Source organism: Lissotriton helveticus, chromosome 2_1, assembly GCF_964261635.1.
Source record: "Lissotriton helveticus chromosome 2_1, aLisHel1.1, whole genome shotgun sequence".
NCBI classification, from domain to species: domain Eukaryota; kingdom Metazoa; phylum Chordata; class Amphibia; order Caudata; family Salamandridae; genus Lissotriton; species Lissotriton helveticus.
In genome coordinates, this window is record NC_136059.1 from 1,410,180,315 (window position 1) to 1,410,203,151 (window position 22,837).

Consider the following 22,837-nt stretch of genomic DNA (forward strand, 5'->3'; position numbering starts at 1 on the left):
GAGTTATAGTAGATCAAGGCCCACACTCGATGAGATCCGTCACAGCAGAAGCGTTGCTATTATCTGAAAACCATCCTGTATTGTGATTGGGGAGGGGACCGAGCGTGAAGCGGAAGATTCCAGGGATGACTCTTTGTACATCAAAGTTTTTACAATTATGTGTCACATTAAAAATATATAGCACTCCGACAAAGTAGTAAGATTATAAAACTTTAATAATTTATAAATATATACAAGAAAACAAAAATAGTAATAACATATAAACATTTTTAGGGAAAAACAACGAAGTAGCGGTCGGCTGTGCGAATAGTCCCAACGCAGCACAACGTCCAGATTTCCGGCGTGGGGCGGGTCATCAGTAGCAAACTGTTGTGCGAATAGTTCCAAGGCAGCAGAACGCGCTGAAATCTAGATGACACGAAAGTGATGTCTAGTAAGTTGCCACCCAGCAAATAACGGCGTGGGGCGTCGCGGGGGGTGGGTCTTCAGTAGCAAACTGTTGTGCGAATAGTTCCAAGGCAGCAGAACGATGGCACCAAGGTGATGTCCAGTAAGTTGCCGCACTGGTTTTGGTATCCTACAATGCTGCTCCGAATAACGGCGTGGGGCGCCCCGGGGGAGGCGGCGTGAACGGGCCTCTCCAGGTGGAGTGTCATCTGTTGTAGTGGGGCGCCCCTTTACCGTTTCAGTTGCCATTCCGTCCGTTTTTGGTCCACTGTGTCAAAAGCCGCAATTCAGCTGAGTTGCGCCCACTCTTGCGGTGCAGCGATAGGCGGCTGTCACAGGACTCTCAAAATGGCGGCAGGCTCTTTCCTTTTTGGGCCTGGTCCACTGAAATGGCCCTGGGACACCTTGGAAATCGGACGCTTGTCTGCTAGGTCTTGGACCCCATTCTCGAAAGCGTCCCCTCCGCCTTGAGAATTCATCAAAAGTTTTGGGGGCCCCGACTCCTGCAGGCTTCTGGTGGGGAGCGGCTGCCATGATTGCTCGCGGAATGACTACGACGGAGCTACGAGATGGTGGTGCTCTCATGCTGACGCCAGCTTCAGTCTGAAACATCCAGAAACAAGGTGGGGCTTTCATCGTTTGGAAAAAAAAAAGTTTTCATCCAATGAAAAGTGTTGTTTTTAGGTCATATGATCAAGCCTTCCATCATTAGGAAACCAAAAGTAAAATGAACCAATGAAAAGTTTTATAAACAAGTCACATGACCTGTTATGCGGCATAGGGTATAAAATGCGGAGAAAATACGTTGGCACGTGAGGCGGCGTCAGTAGCGGACCGATGTGCGAATAGGCCGAAGGCAACACAGCGCGCCAAGATCCGGATGGCACCGAGGTGGTGTCCAGCAAGTTGCAGCACTGGTGTGGCCATCCTACAATGTTGAAAGTCGGCGTGGGGCGCCCCGTTGGCCTGTGAGTTTGCGTCAGTAGCGGACCGATGTGCGAATAGGCCGAAGGCAGCACAACGCGCCAAGATCCGGATGGCACCGAGGTGGTGTCTAGTAAGTTGCCGCACTGGTGTGGCCATCCTACAATGCTGAAAGTCGGCGTGGGGCGCCCTGTTGGCCTGTGAGATGGTGTCAGTAGCGGACTGATGTGCGAATGGGGCCAAAGGCAGCGCAACAATATTTTCTGACTGACACCACAAGGCGCTGAGATGCCAAGATCCAGATGGCACCGAGGTGATGTCTAAGTTGCGGACTGATGTGCGAATGGGGCCAAAGGTAGCGTAACAATATTTTCTGTATGGAAGATACCACTAGGCGTTGAGATGCCAAGATTCGGATGGCACCGAGGTGATGTCTAGCAAGTTGCTGCACTGGTGTGGTCATCCTACAATGCTGAAACTCGGCGTGGGTCGCCCCATTAGCCTGTGAGATGGCGTCAGTAGCGGACCGATGTGCGAATAGGCCGAAGGCAGCACAACGCGCCAAGATCCGGATGTCACAGTGGTGGTTTCATAGTTGAGAGGCACTTCATCTGCAGTGGGGCGCCGAGATCCGGATGGCACCGAGGTGATGTCTAGCAAGTTGCTGTACTGGTGTGGTCATCCTACAATGCTGAAAGTCGGCGTGGGGCGCCCCATTAGCCTGTGAGATGGCGTCAGTAGCGGACTGATGTGCGAATGGGGCCAAAGGCAGCACAACGCGCCAAGATCCGGATGGCACCGAGGTGGTGTCCAGCAACTTGCCGCACTGGTGTGGCCATCCTACAATGCTGCGCCGAAAGTCGGCGTGGGGCGCCCCGTTGGCCTGTGAGTTCGCGTCAGTCAGTGGGGGCTGTTTGAGGATCTGACTGCATTGGAAAGCAATGTGATGCTGTGCGTCGCCCCCAAGATGGAGGTTCCTCGGCTGCAGTGGGGCGCCCCTTGGTGTTTCACTCGCTATGCAGCTGAGTTGCGTGCGCACTTGTGGCGAATAGGCCGAAGGCAGCACAACGCGCCGAGATCTGGATGGCACCGAGGTGGTGTCCAGCAATTTGCCGCACTGGTGTGGCCATCCTACAATGCTGCGCCGAAAGTCGGCGTGGGGTGCCCCGTTGGCCTGTGAGGTGGCGTCAGTAGCGGACCGATGTGTGAATAGGCCGGAACCAGCACAAGGCGCCAAGATCCGGATGGCACCGAGGTGGTGTCATAGTTGAGAGTTCTGAGCAGCGCTTGTAACACTGTCTGAAGCTTATTTGCACCTGCTGCAGCTTCACTATTGCCCTGGTGTGGCCTAAGATCGCCCATGACATAGGCGGCCACCTCCCGGGGTCCGGCGGAACTTTTTTCCTTTTCCTTTGTGCATCTTGTCCCACAATCCGTTTGACCTGAAGACACGACCAGGTCCCTGAATGTGTGCAGGGGGACGCTATTGATTGAATCAAAATGGCGGCTTCACACAAAGCTGACTCAAGCGTTGCTGCTGATGCTATACAGAGAAAAACTGGTTTTCAGTTTGTACATTCTTCAGGATTTTTCCATCCAAGGCTGGTTGAGAGTTTGTATAACAATGGCTTCAGATTTTCAACATACTACTCTTCAACATTCTTCCTAAATGTAACAATGTGAGACTCACTAGGAGAACGGTGTAGTGAGGGCCACAAACGGCTGTTTGTCTTTCCTTTCAAAATGCTGCCAACAATATTTTCGGAATGGAAGACAACACAAGGCGCTGAGATTCGGTTGGCACCGAGGTGGTGTCCAGCAAGTTGCCGCACTGGTGTGGCCATCCTACAATGCTGCGCCGAAAGTCGGCATGGGGTGCCCGAAGGGGGGGGGAGGCGGCGCAAACGAGCCTCTCCCGCTTCTCCATGTGGAGGCAGTTCATCTGCAGTGGGGCGCCGAGATCCGGATGGCACCGAGGTGGTGTCTAGCAAGTTGCCGCACTGGTGTGGCCATCCTACAATGCTGCGCCGAAAGACGGCGTGGGGTGCCCGAAGGAAGTGTCCTTATCCAGGGCATTATCGCTGTATCATGTCCTCCACTAAAATGGCCCTGGGACACCTTAGAACTCGGACGCTCGATTTTTTTTTCCTTTCCTGTACATGCAAAAAAAGGTAAATGCCCGGTACGTTACACGCTTCATCTGCCACGATGAACTCTCCAGAGGAACCGAAAAAAAATATAGTTGTGGTAACTATACCATGCATCGTCATATGGAGAGGTGGCACCAATTAATTATAGTGCTGCATAAAAGAGAGATTTGGAGGAGAACCCCTGACCTGCTAGTACATTCATCAAAGAAGTGGCACTGAGAGCTTCAGAGGCAAGGGAAACGGTCCCAAATATTTAGAAGAACTTTGGAAAGATTAAAATGACATGTTTAGATTGTGGCAAATTAATTTCATGTGGACAGATGAGTGTTACTCTAATAAATACAGCATATGAACATCATCATAGTCGATGGTTGGTAGAGACATTTTGACTATATCCTGGACCTGCCCGTCCTCGCCCAAAATGGCGCCGGAATAAATGGGACTCGTAACTCCTTGTTGTGTACTGGTTGCAGAACCTTGAAATCACGAGATACGTATGCAGTTTTGAAGCACATGGCGGGCGGGGACGAGAATTGATTGAATATTTCGACATCCCTATTGATATTAAGTTCTGATGTGTTATTGATTACTGTACTGTTGAAAGTTCGAATTAACGTCACCCATGGTACTTGCCCGCAAATGTATATCTAGATAATTTTATTGTAACTGGCCCTGTCGTATTTTAATTATAAAATGTACGTCCACCGATTCCGTAACTGTTAGACACCTTAGTTCTTGCAACCTAATGGCCCGCCCGTTACGTTCCTCTACAGTGTAAATGTCTACTCATCACATACGATTACAGTTTGCTCCGTGGCCGGCCCACGTGGTTATAGGCTCGTATTTGTATAATGAAATTTTCACAATAAAGGTTTTTAAAAGAAAACATGGTAGTAGTATATACATTGGTAAAGTTTGTAATAATAGTCACTGTTTTAGAATCATTAAAAGGCAAGTGAAATAAAGCAGACCAATTACATGAAGGGTAAAAGGTATAATACAAAGGAACGCAGTAAAGATAAATGGTCAAGGGCTGTTGTGTTTTCTATTCCTGCAACATAAAGTGATCGATAAGAATCTCATATTCAGGCGTATCGGCGACTAAGACAGCAGGTCGACCCTCTTTTGCTCAACGGCTCCATCATGGGACGAAGAAACGCTCTTTTTCTCGAAAAAAGAATATATTTTACTTGCAGGACAGTTGTAAAATTTCCGGGAAAGTACATTAGCCTGGAACATTATAACATATATTTAAGAAAAAATAATGTTCGGAAGTAATGAAAAGCGTAATTTTTAGGTCATATGACCAAGCCTTTCATCATTACAATAAGAAAAGTAAAATGAACCAATGAAAAGTTTTATTAACAAGTCACATGACTTGTTATGCTTACGTTACGCGCTGCGCGCCCCGGATGACTTCCGGATGCGCTAACGCGGCGCGTCATATGACGCATTACGCGACAACGCAGGTCCAGAATATAGTCAAAATGTCTCCACCAACCAGCGGTCGGAACACAACCCCTTTCAGCAGGCTAAATAGTTCTGTTAAATGAGAACAGAAGGGACAGGCAACAAGAACCATCAGTCAAAGAGGGGAGGGCTAGTTCTTCTCTACCGGGTTACATTGGGGCGCTACCGGAACTGATCGAATTGGTAGTCTACAGTGTTTCTGGATGTTTCAGACTGAAGCTGGGGTTAGCATGAGAGCAGCATCATTTCGTAGCTCCGTCGTGGCCATTCCGCAACCAATCATGGCAGCCGCTCTTTATCGTTATTTTGGGCGGGGTGGGTGGCGGAGCCGAGCTGTTTTGCAGCCATCATTGTGTGGAGTTCAGTTCATCTCACTAGTTTTGTATTTGTCATGAGGGGTTGTTCCTAATGTTTCTATTTTAGCGAGGTCAAAAAGAGATCCCATTAGTGGCCTACTGATTTTGCTCGATTCCTTTTCTTTTTTTTTACACGATTTTTCGTTATCTGCAAAGACTAAACAGAGTATTGCGACTCTGTGTTTGTTTGTAAATAGAGAATGAACCAAAGAGAACTAATTCTAAAACAGTAAATACTTGGATAACAATCAATCAAATGGAGAGAGAAGCAGGCACGACGGATTACAACGGGGGCAAAGGCCTGCGTTAACTACCTTTCACTATCTGCAAAGAGAGAGTACTCCTAATAGAAATGAGGGGGGGGGCACCATTCAAAGCAGATCAGTGTGCATAAACACGAAAATGTTTTCACTTACCACGTACTTGACATTCGACAGCTTATGATATTTGCTATTAAAAAACCATTGAAATTCACTGAAAAAACCATAGGTTATAGACCATATATAGTTAGGAATTAGCATTTACAAAACCTTGAAAATTCACTGAAAAAACCATAGGTTATAGACCATATATAGTTAGGAATTAGCATTTAAAAAAACTTATTTTACTCACACAAAACCATTGAAATTCCATATATAGTTAGTTGCACTAACTATATATTGCGCACCCGCAATCCACTGCTGATCATGTCACATATTACATCATTCATGACATGGTCAGTGACATCACTGATGACATCACTGATGACATCTCAAATGACATCACTGATGACATCTCACTTGACATCAATGATCACATCACTGATGATATCATTCATGTGATAATACAATGCATCTCCTCACACTCTAATATAACCTCCGTTACACCCAGTGTTAAATACAGAGTATAATTTTTGAAACCATTGACACACCAATACTAGTTACTACATACGCACTCACTGATTCCTATGTCTACACACACATTCACTCATACAATCATTCATACATACAATCACTCATCTTGACAACACTATCATATGCACTCATACACCTATACAGACACTCACACTCTGCCACTCATCCATGGAGTTACTCACACACCTAGTCAGTCCTGAAAAGAATCAATCACACTTCCATTTTCTCATCTATACAGTTAAACACAGAACACCTTACATTTTTTAAACATATACTAACACATACTTACTCTCTTATAGAATCACTGATACAAGTACACATTGATCTGCACAGAGTCACACACCTCCCAGCCAGCCATACACACACTCAGTCTCCCATACAAATACTTGTGCAACCAATCAATAACCCATATAGCTACTTATATAGCTACTGATCAACACATGAAGCAGCTTGCACAACAACAGACATACTGATGCACACTTTCAGACAGTTTAGTCACTAACCCGTGCATTCAGTAAGACGCATTTAATCACTCACTCATACAGTCAATCACGCACCTACTAAAACCTTCATTCAGACACTTATACATCCACTCATTCTTCAATATGTAAAACATATTTAAACTTTACAGAAACACATAATCACTGGATGTTGTCATCAGTGATGTCATCAGTGATGTCACTGACCATGTCATGAATGATGTAATATGTGACATGATCAGCAGTGGATTGCGGGTGCGCAATATATAGTTAGTGCAACTAACTATATATGGAATTTCAATGGTTTTGTGTGAGTAAAATAAGGTTTTTTAAATGCTAATTCCTAACTATATATGGTCTATAACCTATGGTTTTTTCAGTGAATATATATATATATGCATTAAAAAAATTGTTTTTTTATATTAATGTTATTTAAGTATTTTACGTATGTTTAAGTTAGTTATATTTATTATTTCATTAATTTTAAATTACTTTTAACTATTTAAAAAATTCGTTATTTTGACTATATATTTTTTACAACGATATTTTTGATTCAATATTTTTGTACCTACCTGTTTGGCGATAGGAAGTCGATATTTTGGCATTCTATATTTTTTACTCCATATTTTTGTAGGTCTATATTTTTGCTATCGATATTGTTTCAGTGATCCGGTATGCTATCCAGGTTCAAGTTTTACCAACTGTCACCGTGGTGTTGGAAACAGCAGTGGAAAGTTCCATCTGACAACTTAAATGAGAAAGACCTTCAAGATTTAAGACTGAGAGAGAAGGAGGTGGCCCTCTGGTAGGGATACCTGCTTGTTGCATTGGAAGAAAGATTGAGACCCCCTTACCTGGTCTGGAAATGCTGTTTGTCCAAAATAGGAAGTGGTGAGATGCCAAATGTAAAAGGTGCGGCGGCCAGGAAGCAGGTGATATCCAGAGGGGGCGATTGCACTGCGTCGTTCGCGGTGGATAGGGGGCAAATGCACTGCGTCGTTCGCGGTGGAGAAGGGTGTGAGGCAGGGGTGTGTCCTGGCCCCGTTCCTCTTCTCTTTATATACCAATGCTTTAGAGGAGGAATTAACGGCCAGGACAAAAGACTCTCCTCACTATAACAACAAGCCCATAGAATCACTCCTGTAAGCGGGCGACGCGGTGCTTATGGCCAGAACTCAGCTGGGTCTACAGAGTGCTCTTAAAACTTACATTGAGTTCATGGACAGTCGAGGACTAAAACTTAATGTCAAGAAGACATATGTGATGACATGTGGGAAGGGGAGAAATAGCTGTAAAAGCTGGGGAAGGTTAGGATTGACGCAACCAATACATTCTCATACTTGGGTATTTTACTTGACCATACTGGGTCGTGGAATCCAGGGGATAAAAACAGAACTCTCCTTTTTAAACGATCAATTGGGGCATTGATTAAGTTTTCTAACAAAATGGGTAAAAGACCCACGGGGATCTCCTCAAGATTTATAAAGCAAAATGCTTGAGTGGCGATGTATGGGGTGGGCTTCTGGGGATACCAGGATGTGGCCATGTTACAAAAAGAGGAAAATACGTTTTTGCGATTTAGATTAGCAGTACCACAGAGCACATCCGTTTATATTTGCCACAACGAATTGGGGATTTCTTATATCTCCGATTTGATCAAGATGCAGCCCCTGATGTTATGGCATAGAGTCTGGGCATCCAATAATTCAGAATTAAACAGAGATATTATTAGAGATGCCATGAGCTTAACTCACGCAAATAAGATCCCCTGGTTTCTCTATAACTTGCACAAATTTAAAGTCACCAATAACCTAAGTGCACCGCCCGTGACCACCAACACTACCATTAGCTAACGCTATTTTGACAACAGTAGCGGCTTGGGCATACCGCATAAATAATTACTAAGAGGGCATTTGTTCTCACTTAATCTAAACCAGGAGATACTTCCCTGAGGGCACAGCAAGAATGTTGTATGCACATTAAAAATGCGTAAATAATGTCTCTTGCATGCAGGTGCAATCACAGGCACTTTGGCAATTTCTAAGAGGGCATTTGACAGTACTTATTCTATACCAGGAGACAATTCCCTGAGGGCACAGAAAGCATGTTTTATGCACATTAAAAAGGCGTAAATAATGTCTTTCGCACGCAGGTGCAATCACAGGCTCTTTGAAAATAATTACTAAGAGGGCATTTGTTCTAATGAAGCTCCATCCAGACCCAATACTATAGGGGCACATATGAGCACGCATGCGCGTGTCGATTTAAGTGTTAGTTGTAATATTAAGATTAATTACAGCGCCAATTTTAACAGAGAACGTTTGCAGGCCTTAGGCAATACCTAAATGGGTGGACTGTACTAATGGATCCCCCATTTATTTATTTCACCGTGCAGAGGAGACGCACTAGAAGATATTGAATGAGCTACTTATCCTTGGACTAGGGTAAGTGGAGAACCTAATTTATGCTTTGGGCTATGTAACCAGTATGAATAGGTCATTAATTGATACGTCCATGTATGTTTTCAGAAATCCATTCCCCATTGGAGCTAAAAGCATACTGCCTTCAAGATTCAGCAAAAGTCAAGTCCGGGTGCGCCCCCTCTGGCTCCCCAAAGGTGAGTCCTGAACCGCAAAACCACTATTCTTTTTGACCTAGATAAAGTGCAAATCCATACCTGATGCCTTTTTAATTAATTCAACAGGCGACATCACTCCTTCCCGCACCCCCCATCCTGATGAAGACCCGCTCTGACCCGTGAATCGGGCTATACTTGGGTTAAAACGTCAACAAAACCCCTGGACCAACAGAGAGTATTCCATAGAACCCACCAACCACAGTGGCACAGAGGAATAACTCCAACTGAATACCATTTTGGCCAACATTCTGCCCCCCCGTTCTCTCATTTGTATATAAGTCACTGGTCACAACTGCACGTTAGATCACTGCACTCAATATCACAATCACCTTGTTCTGATGCGCCGTTTTGTAAGAGATACCTAATTCAAGATGTTACTACAGCAGTTTCTCTGTGTTGCTGAATGCAGAGAGGTGTTGTTTACTTTAAAGAATCATCCTCCCCTCTCTTCGACATGCTTTTCCCCCCGGATTCTCAATCATCAATAAAGAAAGAAAGAACCACTGAGTTGGGGGTATTGCAATCATCCACAAGAACAACATCTCCGTAACAGAATCGGACTCCTTCAATTACAACACATTTGAGTATCTAACCTCCACTATTAAGACTAAAGACAACAAAATTCTCTACTGTCATCTGCTATACCATCCCCTAGGCAATACCCCATCATTTGGAGAACAACTGTCCGACCTGCTAACACACTCCTCACTCTTAGACTCCAACAACATAATACTGGGTGTGCTCAACCTACACTGGAATGACGAAAATAATTATCTGATACAATCCTTAAATGAACTTTTCCGCAACAGCAGTCTTATCCAACACTGCACAGAGCAAACCCATAACAGGGGCTCAATCCTGGATGCCATTATAGCTCACGAAGATACAGTCACAATCGATCACATCCATCCTGTTGACTGGTCTGACCACCTCATCATCCTATTCCACATAAACCAAATGACCCACTGCCTACCCCGCACACAGGAATCCCCCCATTGGGCAAGAAACCTAAGACAGATTCCCCTGGACGACCTGGAAGAGAGGATAACTTCACTCCTTCCCACCACCTCTTGCAACCTTTCTACAACTGAACCTACCTCATACTACAATGCAACAATGACTTCCATTCTTGACAAAATAGCGCCCTTAAAAGAAAAAACAGTTAGGAACACGCCATTGAGATCTTGGTTTAACACAGACCTAAACTCTGAAAGAAGACAACTAAGAACCACAGAAAGAGTCTGGCAGAACAACCCATCCACAATCCACCTTGAGCAACTTAATTCTGAACGCAGGAAATATAAAAAACACATTAAGAATGAAAAAAACGTCCTTAGTCTGTGATGCACTAAACAATGCCAAAAATCGGCCCAAAGAACTCTTTCATCTCATTAGACAACAAACATCCAAGCCCCCCTCTTCCTCTGTGCAGGCTTCCAAAGACATATGCGATAACTTTGCCAATTTCTTTAATAATAAAATCAACAAGATTGAGCTCTCCCTGGACGTCAACCGCTGTCCAACCAACGAAAGACCGCCCCCTTACAAAGAAAACCATAACCCACCTATGCACCCCCCAAACAACTGGAAATCCTGTATTCTCATCTCCGAATTAGAGATCATTAAAATGATGACCAGTGCCAAACCCTTGTCACACTTCTCGGACCCCATCCCTGCCCAACTGGCTAAGAAGCTCAAACTCTCCCTAGCCCTGCTCTGGACCAAGATTATAAATAGCTCCATGAGAACCTGGGTCATGCCAGACTGTCTCAAAATCGGCCAAGTCATGCACTACTGAAAAAAACGGGCTCTGACCCAAACGATCTCAATAACTTCAGGCCTGTCTCCAAACTCCCATTCTTAGCCAAAATCCTGGAAAGATGTGTTCTCCAGCAACTTACCGAACACATTGACAGCAACAACTTTCTATACCCTCACCAATCGGGCTTCAAAAAAGGTTGCAGCAGAGTCAGCGATCCTGAACGTCATAGATGATATCTACAAATCACTAGACATGGACTGATGCTGCCTACTCATACTCCTGGATCTATCTGCAGCCTTCGACATGGTACACCACAAACTACTTATCAATGTACTTTGAGAAAGGGTTGGAGCAGAAGAGGTGGTCCTGCAGTGGTTTACCTCCTTCTTGCATAACAGCACTCAAAGAATAAAAATTAAAACCTGCACGTCTGACCTACTCCCCATAAGCAGGGGTGTCCCGCAAGGATCAATTCTCTCCCTGTCACTGTTCAACATCTACATGGAACCCCTCACCACCATACTCAATAAAGCCACCATCTCCTTCCACCTATATGTAGACGATACCCAGATCTAACTAGAAACTTCCTCCATTGGTTACTTTCAGATAATAAACGTCACTCTAAGAGAAATCCAACACTGGCTCTTCCTCAACCACCTGAAACTCATCCAAGAAAAGATGGAATTCCTTCTCATATCTAACAAAGAGCAGACCCCACAAATCACAGCATGGCTGAAAACCATTGATGCTCTCAACTGCAGTCTCACCCTGGCCGACTCCTTAAAATCACTAGGAATCACTCTGGACCCAAACTTAGACATGGTCAAACATATCAAGAACACTGCGAAAAGCGCCTTCTTCAACCTAAAACTTCTCAACAAAATAAAAATCTTCATTCCACCCAATGACCCCAGACAAGCCACTCAGTCCCTGGTGTTGTCCAGTTTGGATTACGGGAACGCAACCCGCACAGGCGTAGCAAAATCACACTTACCTCCCCTCAGATAAACTCTATAGCAGCAGCAAGGATGGTCATGGGAGTAAAGAAATACGAACACATCTCTCCCCGCTCTCAGAGAACTAAATGGCTCCCAATCGAAATGCCTGCCAACTTCAGAACTGCTTGTCTCACGCACAAAGCTCTGCACACTGGTAAACCCGCCTACCTGGCCTCCAAACTTAATAAGGCTGGTCAGACAAGGAACCTCAGGAACACGAACACTCTACTTCTGATTCCTCCGAAAACTCACAAACAAAAAATGTTATCACGCTCCTTCTCTGGAAATGCGCCCAAAATTTGGAACTCCATCTCAGTCCATATCAGGGCTAACCCCTTCTTTACAAAGTTCAAAAGCCAGCTCAAAGTCCTCTTCCTCAACCAATCTTTTACGAATGGATACCTGTCGCGTATCGCAGAACCTTGCTCAATGCAGTATATAGTCACTTTGATAAGAGGGCATCTACACCACCTACCTCAGGCCTCGCTCCTTTGTCCCCCCCCCCCCCAACAGGATTCGTCATGAACCGCTTTTTTAATACTGTTATTCTCTGTGTTCGATTGACTCATGATAATTGTTGTAAAGAGCTCGGATACCTTCGGGTCTGGCAAGCGCTATATAAAACTCTTAAATAATTAAATAAATAAAGACGAGCTTCCTATAATTGTGATTTTAAGCAGGAAGCTATGTAGGTAAGGTTCTGTAAAGTAAGCAGGGCCTATGGTCTCGAAGGGGGAGATCATCCTCTAAAACTATACATTGAGAATGTAGAAGTTCTGTCTTTTGATTGACTTTTGTAGCTAAACCTTTGCTATGGTCTGCAGTGTTGAGAATGAGGCTTCGGGTTGCTGTAGAAACAGCTAGTTTTGCTAATTAAGTGATTGGCAGGAACGGGGTTGATGCTGGCTCATGATTGCACCTGCTGGCGGAACATGTGATTCTGTAGGCAATTCCCTTTCTTGTTTTGACTTGAAATACTGCATCCAAAATATGTCAAGAACATTAGCACGCGTGATCCCTTTTTAACTGGCATGAAGCTCTTGGAAGTGTTATTTCAGCCCCCAGACTTTCCATTTATGTAACAAGCGATTTGTGGGTATACTGCGTGCCATGCTGTATGACTTGCATGGCTTTGAATTAGTCACGGCAAGTCTCTGTTCGATTCACAGATTGTATTAAACGATATTATGATGCGCATGCTATAAATAAACCAATACGTATTACAAGTAAAAGAACACATAATCGAAACCACGAAAAATTAAATCAATAGCAATGGTTCCTGAGTATATTACTCATGCTGTATGTGTGTCATTGTGCGTGGATTCACATCTTTTTGTTGTCATGAGCTGTAAATGGCAGTGGAAAACGATGTGGAAAAGACTACCCATCGCACATAAGATTTCAAACAAAAATGTAAAACATATATAAAATATGAAATTAAAACTTTCTAGGATGTAGCCAATGAGTCATCTCGCTAATGTTTTTCCTCTGCTAATGTCACTCCTAGTTGTTCTATTCTGTTTTCCAACTTTTTATCATTTGGTCTATGTCAGAAACTGTTTTGGCAAAGTCTTTTTTAAGGGAGCCCATTTCCATTGTAAATTATTCTATCAAGATGAATGTCTCACCTTGTTGCAGGTGCTCCGATATTGCATTCAGCGCTTACCACCGTTGAATCTGTCTCAGCAGAACCAGCTCGGTCTCTCGAGTCCTTCTTATGGTCTGTGATCTCTCGGTATTCAAAAGGCCTTTGACTGACTGAGTCTTTGGGGGCAGATTTATGAAGGCCTTGCGCCGCCGGTGTGTCATTTTTAACATGGGAAAAAGTGACGCACCGGCGGCGCAAGGCTTTCATTAATCTGCCCCTTGGAGTTTTAGGTCCGGAATCCACCATTTACTGGAATCGTGAACTCAATCAAGCTCTCATCAAGTCTTGGCGAGGGTGGTTGTATGTTTTTTCAACGAACTCCGTTGTAATGCATGCCTTTACCACGCATGAGTTACTACGGAATACTATTTACACACCTATCTTTCTCCACGTATTTTTGCGTGGTGACGTCATACGTAGGAGAAAAAAACGGCCGTTTCCTTCGTCTGCGATGCCGATTGCCTACCATCTCGTCTAAAGGTGAGTGGTTTTTTTTTGGGTGGGAAGCCCCCCCAAACCCCCCTTTTTTATATGTACCCTTTACCACACATGCCTTTACTACGTACCTCGTAGTAAAAATATGCGTGGTAAAGGCTGTCGTTGTAACCACGCATGCGTTGTAATGCATGCGTGGTTATGGTTTTCGTTGAAACGGCCTCGTTGTAGTGGCCGTTTCCCCTGTTCTCTTTGCACGGCCTTCCTTTCTGTTCGACGGACTCAAGATTCTAATCATCACTTGTTTTACAGTTTCAGGCAGCCGTCAAATCGGTGTCTCTGACTGGGTCCCCGTCACTCCTCCCTGTGTCCTTTGTAGATCATGGGACTTTTCATTCCTAGCCTCAACTAGATTGGGCTCGACGAACCCTGCCTTGGTGTTCTTGGTCGAGCACAACTAGATTCACCCTTCCCCCCTGATGGCCGCGGCCATGTTGTTCTCCACCAGACCAAGCAAGAATAACAGGACTCCTTACACTTGTAACTTAACAAATCACGAGTCCAGGTGCTCTTTTCCACCTCCAACATTCCCACTCTGTTTTGCCCCAACTGATTAAGGCTGCATTTTATCCTTGAAGGGTCGAGCGGCACCTGGAGCTCGGTGAGGACTCATCTGCAAGGGTCCTCAATGTAGCTAAGCTAGGATGGTGAGACTTTTTCTGTGTGCCAGAAGATGTGGAGATTTCTGTCACTGAGAAGTGAAGAAATTGTGATTTGTTTACCCATAGTTTGACATTTGCAGGACAATCTGGGTAATTAAACGATTCATGCAAGCCACAGTACCCTGGATTCCCATAGGTCTCTATTTTTTTTTTAGATATGTCTGGTGTTGATAGGTTTCCTTGGATGCTATCCAACCCAGGTACATATCCTGCCAACATCCCCTGTAAAAGCTCCCCGCATCCAAAACATTTCCTGATCACTAGTGGCTGGATCCCTGCTCAAACCCATTGAAAACTCAGCATCATGTGGGAAGAGCAACTTAACATAAACCTACCTGGAGAAGTGGGTAGGCAGATCATAAAAACTGCAATGTCTCATGGGCGTATTACTTTTGTAAAGTAAGAGAAACAACATTCATGGGTTATTAAATAATGTCAATATTCAGAAAAAACGTCACAATTTTTTTTAATTGTCACTTAAATTGGTTGTAAACATGTAATTGGAAATCATTACATAGTACTTCAAAACAGAAAACGTGCTCACTGCTCATGTGATCATACTGTGACTGATAACAGGCATGGGCAACATTTCAATTACGCTGTCATAATTTGTGCAATATCTGGCAATTCTTGTTAATTTTTTTATTAAAAATTACATGGAATTATGTCATTATGTCACATGGATTATTATGGGTTTCTAAGGTATAAAAAATCCTATTGGAGAGCCCCAGAAGTTCTTGAATGGACAGAATGCATCATTTTTCTAAAGATTTGCATTATTACGCAAAAGGAAATTATTCAAATGACGCACACTCCTCGTGTCAAACATCTATATAAATAAAACTTATTCATCCAAATGTTTTTATATCCACAAAGGTTTTACCTTGCTGAAAAATGTTCTGGTCATCATGAGAACTGAAGAATGAAGAAACTAATTATGAATTTCTGAAAAAGAGGGATAGTAGAATCTAGAAAAAGAAAAAAAATGGCCAATTGAGAACTGAGGAGCAGGAAGGATGTTTAGTTATATACCTCTCATTAAATATAGCAAGAGTGTCAGATGGTTACAGAAGCTCATGAAAAACTACATAAGAAATCATAAAGGATAGTTGAATGAAAGCATTGCAAGTGATTTTCTACACTCATTGTCATGTATGGTGTGTCTAAGGAGGGACACTTTGAAAGAAAATGACTCATGATATGAGTAAGAAGGTACTCGTAATTAGAAGGAAAAAAAGATTGTAGGAAATGAGGTTGAGTAGATGTATGCACCCAGCCAAAATAGGGACCATCACACTAGTCAGGGTAAGCTAGGTACACTCTTTGAGATAACTTGTGCTCACCCTCTTGTAACTCGGCACAATGTGGTCAGGCGTATCTAAAGAGCCAATGTGTAAACTGTTTATGCAACACACACACTAACACAATGCATACACCACAAAAAGACTCTACAACAGATCAGAAAAATAGACAATAATTTTATCGGTAAATTAAGAATAAAACAACAAAAAAACAATAGTAGAACCAGGGTCATGTATTTTTAACCCGTTCAGCGTGGCGCGATCGCGCTGTGCTGAACATTCTTAAAAACGGGTGTGGTCATGACGGAACGGTTCCGTCATGAGCACAGCTCAACCGACGCTCATGACGGAACCGTTCCGTCATGAGCATGGAAGGGGTTTAACAATATTTTAAAATATAGTGTTTAGAGTCTTAAAGTGCCAACCTGGGATATCTGGTCATGCTTGACCAGTGTAAATCCAAAGTTCAGGCTGACTGTGATGCAGTGTGGGTCAGATACAGGAACCAGTCTTGGCGCACTGAGAAAATACCTTGGATGGAGGCTGCGTCGATGTCAAAGATCCGATGCGAGAAGCAGAGGAGGTAATGCGTCATCATTGATCCCTTGGATGTAGGTTATGCATTGGTTCTGATCCACGCAGTCGGCGAAGGTTCCTCGGCAAACCACTTTTTGATAAAGGTAATGCATCATCATTGAGCCGTGCAGTCCATCATCATTAGGAAGTTCAGTTATCGAAGCGTTGTCCTGGAGCAGCAAATGTGTCGGTGTCACAGCGGATGTGTCAGTTCCAATAGGAGCAGTGGAGATAATTCGTCGATTCTGCTGGGGCAGCACTGAAAACTCACTTCCAAGGGCCCAGGAGTTGCTTGGCACCACAAGGCAGGTTGGGGGCTCGCAGTAGTCAAAGTCCAGGTGCTGTTATAGCGTTGCACAATTTAATTTACAGGCCCTGGGTATATGGTGAATTACTTAACAATGGACATATAAGTAAACAACTTTTGCCAATGGTGTATACACCAATGTCGCCATGTTTAGGGGAGAAGCACATGCACTTTAGCACTGGCCAGCAGTGGTAAAGTGCTCAGAGTCCTAAGGCCAACAAAAATAATTAGCAAAAAGAGGAGATAAGCAAACCAAAAGTTTTGGGGAAGACCACCCTAAGGATGACTGTTCTAGTAGGGATATACAATGCTATTTTCTTACATACAGGGGCCAGAGGAGTCTGCAGATGTTGACTGCGTTAGATTATTTGATAGTGCATATCAATTGGTCTAGGGGATAATTTAACTATATAACAAATGCTGGGGCCCGCACTTCTCGCTGACAGAACTAGGGCCACCTCCCTCGCCCTCTCCCTCGGTGAAAAGTCTTGGGATTATTATTAGTACAGATCTCTCACTTAGAGAACAAGTGGGAGCTGTGATATCTTTTAGCTTCCATCAACTGCGCAAAATCAAAAAAATTGCCCCCTATTGACTCATTCTGCTCTCATACAGGTGGTGCTTGCATTGGTCCTCTCACGGCTGGACTTTTCGAATTTCATCTACCTGGGCTTACCTGGATTTTTAATAAGGCGCCTGCAAATTGTTCAGAATCAAGCGGCCAGACTTATTCACAAACAACCCAAATGGCGACCGACAAGACCTTTGCTGGCTGATCTCCACTGGCTACCTATAGCCTAATAGGTTGCATTTAAGGTCAGCTGTTTGGCTTTAAAGCCCTTCATGGAAAAAGTCCCAGGTTCATTAACAGCATGATTGTGAAGCATGAGCCTACCCTAAACCTCCGTTCAGCTCATCTTTACTTACTCACTATTCCCTCCTTTAAACGGAAGCGACAAGGAGGCTGCCGTTTCGCCCACCTTGCCCCTAAAGTCAGGAATGCCCTCGCTTTGAAAACTAGGAGCTGTGAAAATCTTATGGTGTTCAGGAGAGCCTTAAAGACCTTGCTGTTCAAGCAAGCATCTGCATAGGTTACCTGCCAGCAATTTCTCTCACTCTCAGCGCCATGAAACCCTTGGGTGCCCGTGCGCTTTAGAAATTGCTATTAACATAACATAACATAACATAACATTAAGAATTAGACACAAAAATAAATAAATACATAAATAATTAGCCTGGGAGAGGGGTAATCAAGGAGGTTTGCTGGTTCTGTATGAGTCAGAAATGTTTAATGGGATGGCATCTAGTGGCAAACACACTAACACCAACAAATGAAGGCCTTAAGCATAATAAGAATGATCGGTGCATCAGTGGCATAAAGTCAGAGGTCATACACACTGATATCAGAGTGGTGATGATAATAGTAGCATGGTAGCTGTACAAACGTGTAACCAATATTTAAGGAATCCATCTTGAAGGGGACAGCAGAAAACCCTGTAGCCACAGTGCTAGTAGCATAAAGGGTAGGAACTGAAAGGATTATGTCCCGAAAAATTCAAGGGGACCCACAGTGATGGACAGTAAAAGAATTGTCATTAGAATGGCTGGAGAAGAGTGTCACTTCAATGAACGTATGTGCTGATGTCAACTGCCTGGATAGCGAACAATATTAGCATAATAGGCATAAGTCAACTGGGTCTTATTATCCAGGTGAGAGATAGAAAAAGATCGTCAACAGCAACGTTGTTGCTGTGTTGCAAAATCACCAAACCATTTCCAGGGAATTCCATGCAGCTATCATCGCACTCACTAATGTCATAGAAAAAATGGGGCATACACCTTCTATCTCTGATGATTGAACATCTGAGCCACTCACAAGTGCTCATCACCCTCCAATTTTACAACAACCGCAAGTACAGGAGGCTACACAATGATCAGGGGATGAAGAGGTATTGTTCCCCAGTTTCAGATCCCAAATTGCCAGATGAACATTAGTGAGTACCTTTTGGCAAGTTTGCCAGTTATTCACTTGGGCCCTCATTACGATGGTGGTCAGTGAGTGTCCGACCACCATTGCTTCTGGATGGAGAACGCCCAACATGTAGTCAGCTGCTGCACCCACCAATTACTATCCAAACACTGTGAAGATGGTTGTAAACATGCAGTTTACTAGTATGGCTTTTGCTGCTGCCCCGAAAAGGGCTACAGTGCAAGCCACACTAGTAAAATGCATGTCTACAAACATCCATGCAGTGTGTCAGGCACCATGTTGGAATTTTGGGGGACCCATAGAGGAGGCCAACAGGGGAGGAGTCCCAAAAGTCCCTTTCCATTTGACTTTACCTGGCGGTGGGATCGCCATATAAAGGCTGGGGGAAAGGGCACCGCATCCATTGTAGGGATTAGGATATGACGGGCTCCTTGAGCCTGTTAGAGGCGGCGGTCAACACCCCGCCCAAATCGTTCCGACCGCCAGGATCTAAATCCGACAGTCAGACCTATACACTGGATGTTGGGCGGACTGCCACCGACGCCCTCTCAGTGGCGGTCTGCCAGACATCCTAATAAGACCCTTAGTCATGTGCTTGTTATCATGCCATCTTGTTTGCATTCAACTGCAGTTCTTTGGTATTGTCGTGGATATTTACCTGTCCATCTATACCTGGCATGAATTATCCTTTTTATCTAATGGTAATATCAATAGGGTCACAATTTAGTTGATTACTTTATGATTTTCTGGTAATTTATGTTCACAGTTGCATTTGGGTGATTGGCTTTCCTCCTTGGTAAAACACTTGGCCTTGGTTTGTGGCTATTTACCACCAATCACAGGCATATGTGCATACAAAATATTTACTTCATGAGGGTCAACATGTACATGCAGTAAGAACAGTCATCCAAATAAAATCTTAATTACATAAAAAATGTGTTGTCATTTCTCTGTGTACTATTGTGCAATTCACCATCCATAATTTCAAACTGTAACTCAGTAGCAAAATGGTTTACCACTAGCATGCAACCAATGATGCAGCAATATTAAAGGGAATGTGCACCTATGCCAAGTATGTACTTTATATAAACATATAAACCAAAATAAGTAAGGATAATACAGACAGCAAATTACATAGCAAGCCATTACCACCTATGCCAGTGAAGTTTTTGATTCTTCCATTTGAACAAGATTGTGGATCTATGATTTAGTACCACAACACTTCAACAACCAGGATTTAAGTGTCAATAGTCTCTACATACAAACATATAATCAAAATAAACAGAGATTATATGTCGAAATCTAACTCATTCAATAAGTGGTGTGCCTCCAGCTAAAAATATATGTTATTTGTTATGTAAGAAAAGGTGCAATGGTTACTAAATCTGGGCAAAGGAGAATCATGGCTGCAATGATGTCAGGAGGAGGAGTAAATTACCATATGCATTCATAATCACTGGAGGAGAAAAGTGGCAAAACTCATTTCCACAGAGTTGTTGGCTGGAATGTAGGTCAGAAATAATATAGAACTGGATGAGTCTCTGACTGCCACGATCTAGTTAATTGGTCAGCGCTTCTTTTTTCTCTGGGCCATTTTGGATTCCCTGCTTCAATTATTCGAATGTTACATAATATCTATGAAGGGGCATCAGCCGAGGTAATTATTAATGCTAAGCAAGCTGGGAAGATTAAAATAAATTGGGGAACTAGGCAAGGTTGCCCTTTGTCCCCCTTGCTTTTTACTTTCTTTATCGAACCCTTAGTTACAAGAATAAGGAACAATGTTGCTATTGTACCCCCCATCGTCGGGATGTCTAAGTTAAAATTGTTCGCCGACGATATTATCCTCTATCTGGCTCCCGAAAAAGAAAATATCACATGTCTAATGAGGGAGCTCAAGGACTATGAAAAGATCGGGGGGTATAAGATTAACGAAATAAAAACGGAAGTTCTTGTATTACACTCTAGTATAGATTTTCTGCCGATTTATCTTCAGCCTCAAGCAGTAAAAAGGGATCCGATTAGATACTTACGTATATTTGTGACCAGAGAATATGAAGAACTTTTGCCTTGAATTATATTAAAATGAAGAACAAAATAAGGAATCTGCTAGATCAATGGTGTTTACTTCCTTTGTCATTGATTGGTAGAGTGTCATTAGTTAAAATGACGGTATTGCCTTTGCTTATATTTCTGTTTAGTAATATCCCAATTAAAGTCAATATTGTTTTTTTTACTGAACTAGAATCAATGTTGAGAGGATTTATCTGGAACAAAAAGGCTTCAAGAGTCAAGCTTCCGGTGGTCCAACTTTCTGTTGATCCAGGTGGCCTGGCTCTTCCTCATTTCAAGTCATATTATGAAGCAGCCTTTTTTGACATTGTGGCAGGATTATTAAGGACAAGACAGACAAGAGATAATTTCTTTCTTGAAACAATGCTACAGGAAGCAGGTTCTCAAATCCCAATCTTCTTAAAAACTGCAAAACTCCCTAAGAAATCAAGATATAAGACGTTGAAAGTATACACATCAAGATTACAGCTCCTTTTTAAAAAAACATGGCTCTGATGGCTCTATTTATTTGAGCTTGTCAGAATGTATCATCAAACACTACCGTGGATTGGGGGTCTAAAGGGAATGTTTATAGACTCAGGATGTATACTCCCTATAAATACTCAAAAAACACTAGATACACCTAAGTCTTACTTATATATGCAAAAAGTGAAGTATTTAATGTTTTTCACAAAAATTTTGCAGCAGCATTGTAATTAAACCTGGTCCTGACGAAAGCCGAAGATACTAAAGTTAGATCAAGAGGCTGAAACATGTTGACCGATCACTAACAGTGGTTTAAATCCATACCACTGTGCTGTTACATTTTTTTTAACCCTGTCAGTTAGTACACGGGAATAAAGTTTAATTGTGTTCTACCTAGACAGTTTTAATTCACACCCATCCTTTAACACAGCGCTGCAACTTACCTCACTTAACCCTTACAGCACACATATGGGATTGCCATCCTACCCCATTTAAAACCTCAAAACATCTCTGAGCTCCTTCCTTAAGATCCCCGAAGTGGTAGCTCCGAGTGGTGACTAGGTTTTCCCCACTGGTAAGGAGGCCCCATATGATGAAGCATGTCACCTTCGGGTGAGTGAGGGGTCTTATCCTTAAGGGATGCCTTCCCCTGTGCCATCCATGACACATATTGGGAGTTGAGAAGGTAACAAAGGCTTTTTCTTTAGCTTCACTTCACTTTTTGCATATATAAGTAAGACTTAGGTGTATCTAGTGTTTTTTGAGTATTTATAGGGAGTATACATCCTGAGTCTATAAACATTCCCTTTAGACCCCCAATCCACGGTAGTGTTTGATATAACTGTACGGTCTTTTGGCCGAGGGTCTTATGTAGAGCCAAGTTGTATATCTAACTAGGCTATTGCTCATATTCTATCTTTTTTCTAGCGTAGGAGGTGGTTTTCACTTTAGGTAGACTGAATTGTTGAGGTCTTGATTTTAAACATGGCAGAAAGGTTGGGATTGACCTTTGATGAAGAAATGACGAGGGAAATCTTAAGTACCCCTAGTATTCTTGAAAGCACTCCGAGTATGACATCTAAACCAACTGATGACTGGACAAAACTAATGACCCTTAAAAAAACATATTCGTGCACCGAGACACATGGACTGATAATGACAGAATATTTCAGGGCAAACTGTGCACCAACGGGTCTAATAGTG

General features: G+C 43.2%; 1 long non-coding RNA gene across 1 annotated transcript in view; it reads right to left on the reverse strand.

Annotated features, from left to right (window-relative positions):
• The window catches only part of LOC144818690 (uncharacterized), a 406,168-nt gene that overhangs the window by 105,173 nt on the left and 278,158 nt on the right, over window positions 1-22,837 (reverse strand). The window contains exon 3 of the long non-coding RNA XR_013607153.1: window positions 15,806-15,890. This is a non-coding gene — a long non-coding RNA (uncharacterized LOC144818690). The remainder of the gene's footprint in view (window positions 1-15,805; window positions 15,891-22,837) is intronic.